Below are 6,000 nucleotides of genomic sequence, written 5' to 3'. Positions count from 1 at the left end.
TAGAGGAATGAAATGGAGGCATGATTTTCTCAAAACACAGGGATTAAATGCAGTTTTTCTTTCTTCAGATGAGTATTTATGATTTCATTAGGCAGCATTATAGCTTACATGGATATCTGAATTAGAACAAGTATTAATCATGACACAGTAATAGTCCGAAAGTAAACATTTTGCAGCTTTGAAAAGGTTTACGTCATCCTTTTGTGAGAAATACCCTAACATACCGGTCTGTGCCATTGCCTTGCTAGGGCGGATTCAGCAACGGTCGGCTTTAGGACCCAGCAGTGCAGCCGGTCAGGTATGCACAGCTCATGGACTAGAGCGAGGCAGACAAAGGCAAAAAGAGCTCGTGCCGCTTTCCTGCAGCATCCACACCCACCCACTTCACTCCATACACTCCAGCGCGGGTGAGTACCGTTAGTGGGATACTATATACTTGGGTTAAACATAGTTAAATGGCCAAAACATATTATTTTGGTATTTTACTTCTGTTTCTGACGGTGTGTTGATCTGTTGTTTTGATTATTGGACACTTCTGAGGATTGTTCGAATTGTAAGCTATTTAGGCAGTTAGCTGAGCAGGTGGTTGTAGGTGTGCGCGTACCCGTTAGTACACAACTAACACAGCTCATCTGTATGCAGGGTACTGCGACCACTGCACTGTTTTAAGATCATGGGCACTACTGATGGGTTTTCTTGTTACACAAATGAGAGAGGGGGTACAGAGAAACTTTTTTCTTTTTTTGAATATGACTTAAAACCAGCTAAGACTGGCTTAGTGTTACACAGATCAGCTGTGATGGGGATACAGAACGCTGGCGGGCAGGTAGAATGATCCGTTTTTTTTTCTATGGGCGGCTGTAGTGGTGGGAATGGTGGTGGCACAGACTCAGGCTCACATCTCTGTGGTGCAGTTAGACATGTCACTATCACACAATATAACAGCCTTGCTGTCTATCTGCTTCAGTGTGCGCACTGCCCTGTGTTAGGTACGCCTGGTGAGAGCATGTATTATTTGACACATTAATAAAAAAATATATATTTAGGGTTTGAATGACATTAACTGTTGGGGTTGCCCTATGAGTAGGGGTCTGGACATTATGGGGATGGCAATTTAAATATTTCAATAGTTCGGGGCCACTCCTGTAATTTCTGCTCTGGTGGTGGGAATGCACTGGGGCGAGTCATTAGTCTAGTAATAACACTAGTATTGATACATTATATGAGTGTGCTCATGTTTGAATGCAGTATTACTAATAGTAGTGTAGTGTAGCACTACTGTAGTAGTAGTAGTGATATAGTATTACTACAGCAGTAGTAGTAATTATATAGTAGTACTACAGCAGAAGTAGTAGTGATATAGTATTACTACAGTAGTAGTAGTGATAGAGTAGTACTACAGCACTAGTAGTAGTGATACAGTATTACTACAGCAGTAGTAGTGATATAGTAATACTTCAGCAGTAGTAGTAGTGATATAGTACTACAGCAGTAGTAGTAGTGATATAGTATTACTACAGCAGTAGTAGTAGTGATATAGTAGTACTTCAGCAGTAGTAGTAGTGATATAGTAATTACTACAGCAGTAGTAGTAGTGATATAGTACTACATCAGTAGTAGTAGTGATACAGTATTACTACAGTAGTAGTAGTGATAGAGTAGTAATACAGTAGTAGTAGTAGTGATATAGTATTATCACAGCAGTAGTAGTAGTGGTAGAGTAGTACAGTAGTAGTAGTGATATAGTAGTACTATAGTAGTAGTAGTAGTGATAGAGTAGTACTACATCACTAGTAGGTGTGATTGAGTTGTACTACATCAGTAGTAGTAGTGATAGAGTAGTACCATATCAGTAGTAGTAGTGATAGACTAGTACTACAGCAGTAGTGGTAGTGATATAGTATTACTACAGCAGTAGTAGTAGTGATAAATTATTACTACGGTAGTAGTAGTGATAGAGTAGTACTACAGTAGTAGAAGTAGTGATAGAGTAGTAGTACTACAGTAGTAGTAGTGATAGAGTAGTACTATATCAGTAGTAGTAGTGATAGAGTAGTAATACAGTAGTAGTAGTAGTGATATACTATTATTACAGCAGTAGTAGTAGTGATAGAGTAGTTCTACAGTAGTAGTAGTAGTAGTAGTAGTAGTAGTGATATAGTAGTACTACAGCAGCAGTAGTAGTGATAGAGTAGTACTACAGTTGTAGTAGTAGTGATAGAGTAGTACTACAGTAGTAGTAGTGATAGAGTAGTACTACAGTAGTAGTGGTAGTGATAGAGTAGTTATACAGCAGTAGTAGTAGTAATAGAGTAGTACTATATTAGTAGTAGTAGTAGTGATAGAGTAGTACTACAGCAGTAGTAGTAGTAGTGATAGAGTAGTACTACAGTAGTAGTAGTAATAGAATAGTACTACAGTAGTAGTGGTAGTGATAGAGTAGTACTACATCAGTAGTAGTAGTGATAGAGTAGTACTACAGTAGTAGTAGTAGTGATAGAGTAGTACTACATCAGTAGTAGTAGTGATAGAGTAGTACTACATCAGTAGTAGTAGTGATAGAGTAGTATTTCAGCAGTAGTAGTAGTGATATAGTACTACAGCAGTAGTAGTAGTGATATAGTATTACTACAGCAGTAGTAGTAGTGATATAGTAGTACTACAGTAGTAGAAGTAGTGATAGAGTAGTAGTACTACAGTAGTAGTAGTAGTAGTGATAGAGTAGTACTATATCAGTAGTAGTAGTGATAGAGTAGTAATACTGTAGTAGTAGTAGTGATAGAGTACTACTATAGTAGTAGTAGTAGTGATAGAGTAGTACTACAGTAGTAGTGATAGAGTAGTACTACATCACTAGTAGGTGTGATTGAGTTGTACTACATCAGTAGTAGTAGTGATATGGTAGTACTAGAGCAGTAGTAGTGATAGAGTAGTACTATAGTAGTAGTAGTGATAGAGTAGTACTATAGTAGTAGTAGTGATAGAGTAATACTACATCACTAGTAGTAGTGATAGAGTAGTACCGACGTAGTAGTAGTGATAGAGTAGTACTATAGTAGTAGTAGTAGTGATAGAGTAGTATTACAGCAGTAGTAGTAGTGATGGAGTAGTACTACAGTAGTAGTAGTAGTGATATAGTATTACTACAGTAGTAGTAGTAGTGATAGAGTAGTACTACAGCAGTAGTAGTAGTGATAGAGTAGTACTACATCAGTAGTAGTAGTGATAGAGTAGTACTACAGTAGTAGTAGTAGTAGTTGTAGTGATAGAGTAGTACTACATTACTAGTAGTGGTGATAGAGTAGTACTACAGTAGTAGTAGTGATAGAGTAGTATTACAGCAGTAGTAGTAGTGATAGAATAGTACTACATCAGTAGTAGTAGTGATAGAGTATTGCTAAAGTAGTAGTAGTAGTGATAGAGTAGTACTAGAGTAGTAGTAGTGATAGAGTAGTACTGCAGCAGTAGTAGTAGTGATAGAATAGTACTACATCAGTAGTAGTAGTGATAGAGTAGTGCTACAGTAGTAGTAGTAATGCTAGAGTAGTACTACAGTAGTAGTAGTGATATAGTAGTACTACAGTAGTAGTAGTGATAGAGTAGTACTTCATCACTAGTAGTAGTGATAGAGTAGTACTACATTAGTAGTAGTAGTGATAGATTAGTATTACAGCAGTTGTAGTAGTGATAGGGTAGTACTACATCAGTAGTAGTGGTGATATAGTAGTACTACAGTAGTAATAGTAGTGAAAGTAATGGGGTTGTCTCTGTGAGACGATGGGCTGTCTCCAGTGATGTCATGAGGAGAGGGTCAGTGATTTACCTCTTGTCTGTCAGGAGGAGTACCACTGCCCTTAACCCATCCTACTCTGGTCCCTCCCTCGGTCCCACCCCAATCCCCATCCCATGCATCCCAAGGCCTGGCTGTCATAAAACCCCAGTCAGACTCCGTGCTCTGCAGGTCGAGGGTGGGCGGGGGAGGGGTGGTCCCAGCCACATCCCTGGGTGGGGACAATGTGGTCCTCTGTTTATCTCCATGAAGGGCACATATGTGTTTCAGGGCTATTGAGGGATTAGGGGAGGAGGACATATAAATCACAATCAGTATTTCACCATTAAAAGCAGTGAGTTTCATGGCCTTTGCCATTGGGGCGTTGGCAGTCTCACACAATCACTGTTTACGCAGAAACGGGTTAACATGTCCCTGTTAAACCATGGAGTCTAAATGGGGTTGCCATTACCCAGCAGCTGACCCATGTGTGGGCATTGTATGTGGAAAGAGTTGGGTGATAGAGATGTTGAGGGGTTAGGCTGCCTGCATGTCTTTGTCTTTGTCTTTGTCTGAGCTTATCGAGATGTGGTCACTGGTCACAGCCACTAGGTGTGGATTTGGCAGGAAGTGGCCAGGCTTTAATTGGTAAATCTGCTTCAAGGCCTGGACTCTGTCTGTCTGTCCGTCCATCCGTCCGTCCCCCTGGCACAGATCCGAGCTTTAGAAGTCACAGGGAGCAGCTTCTAGTCTACACAATGATGACCAAGGTGGACTGAATGTGTTGACATAACAACGTGTGCCAACTCCTGGGTTGATCAGTGGTCAGATATGCACTAACATCATCTCCCTCCCCAGGTGCGGGTCTGTGTTTTAGTACATACTGGAAACTGGGTTGGGTAGGGGTATGGTGAATAGGGGCAGCTAATTGGCTACTGTCAGGTGGCTGTTTTTGTGTGTTTTTTTTAGATAGGGGATTTCAGTCCCACCAATAATCAAACCGACAACACCAGATCTAACCCCGAGAAATCCAATAACTGTCCAGCTAAATATAACTAGGACACAGGGTGTGTGTGCTGTTTAAAAGTTGATTCCACCACATGGTGCACTGAGGTGCACACTATAGGTGCCACGTTAGAATGGGACACCGTTGCGCGTTTCATCCGAGACTCAGTCTGTATCAGCGAATTACCGAATCGTCGATCGTCTACATATCAATCAGTGTTCACAGACAATAGTCTGAAGAATCCGTCTGTGGAGTTCGTTGTACCCGAGTGAAGCAGGCCACCGCAGCAGCTCTGGAAGGGTGTCAGTTAGTCACCAGTGAATCAGTTGTGATTCTGCTCCTCTAACCCTATTCTTAAACACAGGCCTGCTTCTGCTACATTTCTCCAGAGAGCAGCACCTCCAGCCTCGTTCTTATACTAATACTGCATTAAGAATTTAGCAGACAAATCTCATTCTCGACAGGATATAGAAGTGCCCCAGGGGCCTCACAACAGGAACAATATATTTTTTAGATGGGATGAGTTAAGGTCACATGAAAAGGGCTTCTCCTGGGATGTCATCAGGCAGGGGGATGTGGTGTTAGTAGATGGGGGGGGGGTGGGGAGGGGGTGGGGGGGAGGAGAGGGTGCTGTTATGTTTCTTGTTCCCTCTGGCATCTGTTCTGTTGTGTCCACTCCAGGAAGGGGATGTGGTCTCGGTGGGGGCTCCAGAGGACGGGGCTCAGTGGGCTGTGGGGAGGAGGTCAGGCTGTCAAAGATGACTGCTGTTTATCATACATCACCTGCTCCTGCCTCCTGTAGCCGCCACACCTCCTGCCCACTTCAACACAACACCCTACTGGCCCGTATCCTGTGACTCAGACTGGGGGCGATATTGACAAATGCTTTGTTTGTGAACGAGGGGCCTGAAAGCGGATAGGATTATTGACAAGTGGTTATTGATCAGCATTGTTTAGAAGAGGCCATTTTGGGCAACTGAGTGTGAGGGGCTATTGACGAAGGTTGAAAGATGTAGGAAATTGCATCATAGCGTTGTGTAGGACAAGGCCTGGAGCTAGACAGAGCACAATAGCCTATTGGCTGACACAGTGTATCCCAGGACACCCATATTGTCCCTAGAGTGGGGATTCTGTTTTACCTGATAGTTACTGTATTTTGATAGAAGACGTTGAAATAGAAAGAAATCTCATACCTGGTAACTTGCATTGTTAAAAACAAAGCCAC

The 6,000-nt window shown here is 41.9% G+C and overlaps 1 protein-coding gene across 4 annotated transcripts in view; it reads left to right on the top strand.

The window, feature by feature from the left end:
* The first annotated feature begins 298 nt into the window (after positions 1 to 298).
* LOC115135628 (neuronal migration protein doublecortin-like) overlaps positions 299 to 6,000 on the top strand; it is a 74,697-nt gene continuing 68,995 nt past the window's right edge. For 2 of the 4 annotated variants that reach the window (XR_010464893.1, XM_065023574.1), the window contains exon 1: positions 299 to 407. The gene's annotated coding sequence lies outside the window, so the exon portion shown is untranslated. The remainder of the gene's footprint in view (positions 408 to 6,000) is intronic. The other 2 variants (XM_065023573.1, XM_029670527.2) reach the window with 1 other exon arrangement.

Source organism: Oncorhynchus nerka, linkage group LG10 (genome assembly GCF_034236695.1).
Source record: "Oncorhynchus nerka isolate Pitt River linkage group LG10, Oner_Uvic_2.0, whole genome shotgun sequence".
Taxonomy (NCBI): Eukaryota; Metazoa; Chordata; class Actinopteri; order Salmoniformes; family Salmonidae; genus Oncorhynchus; species Oncorhynchus nerka.
The sequence above is the reverse complement of the archived record's forward strand: the minus strand, read 5'-3'. Positions and strand labels throughout refer to the sequence as shown.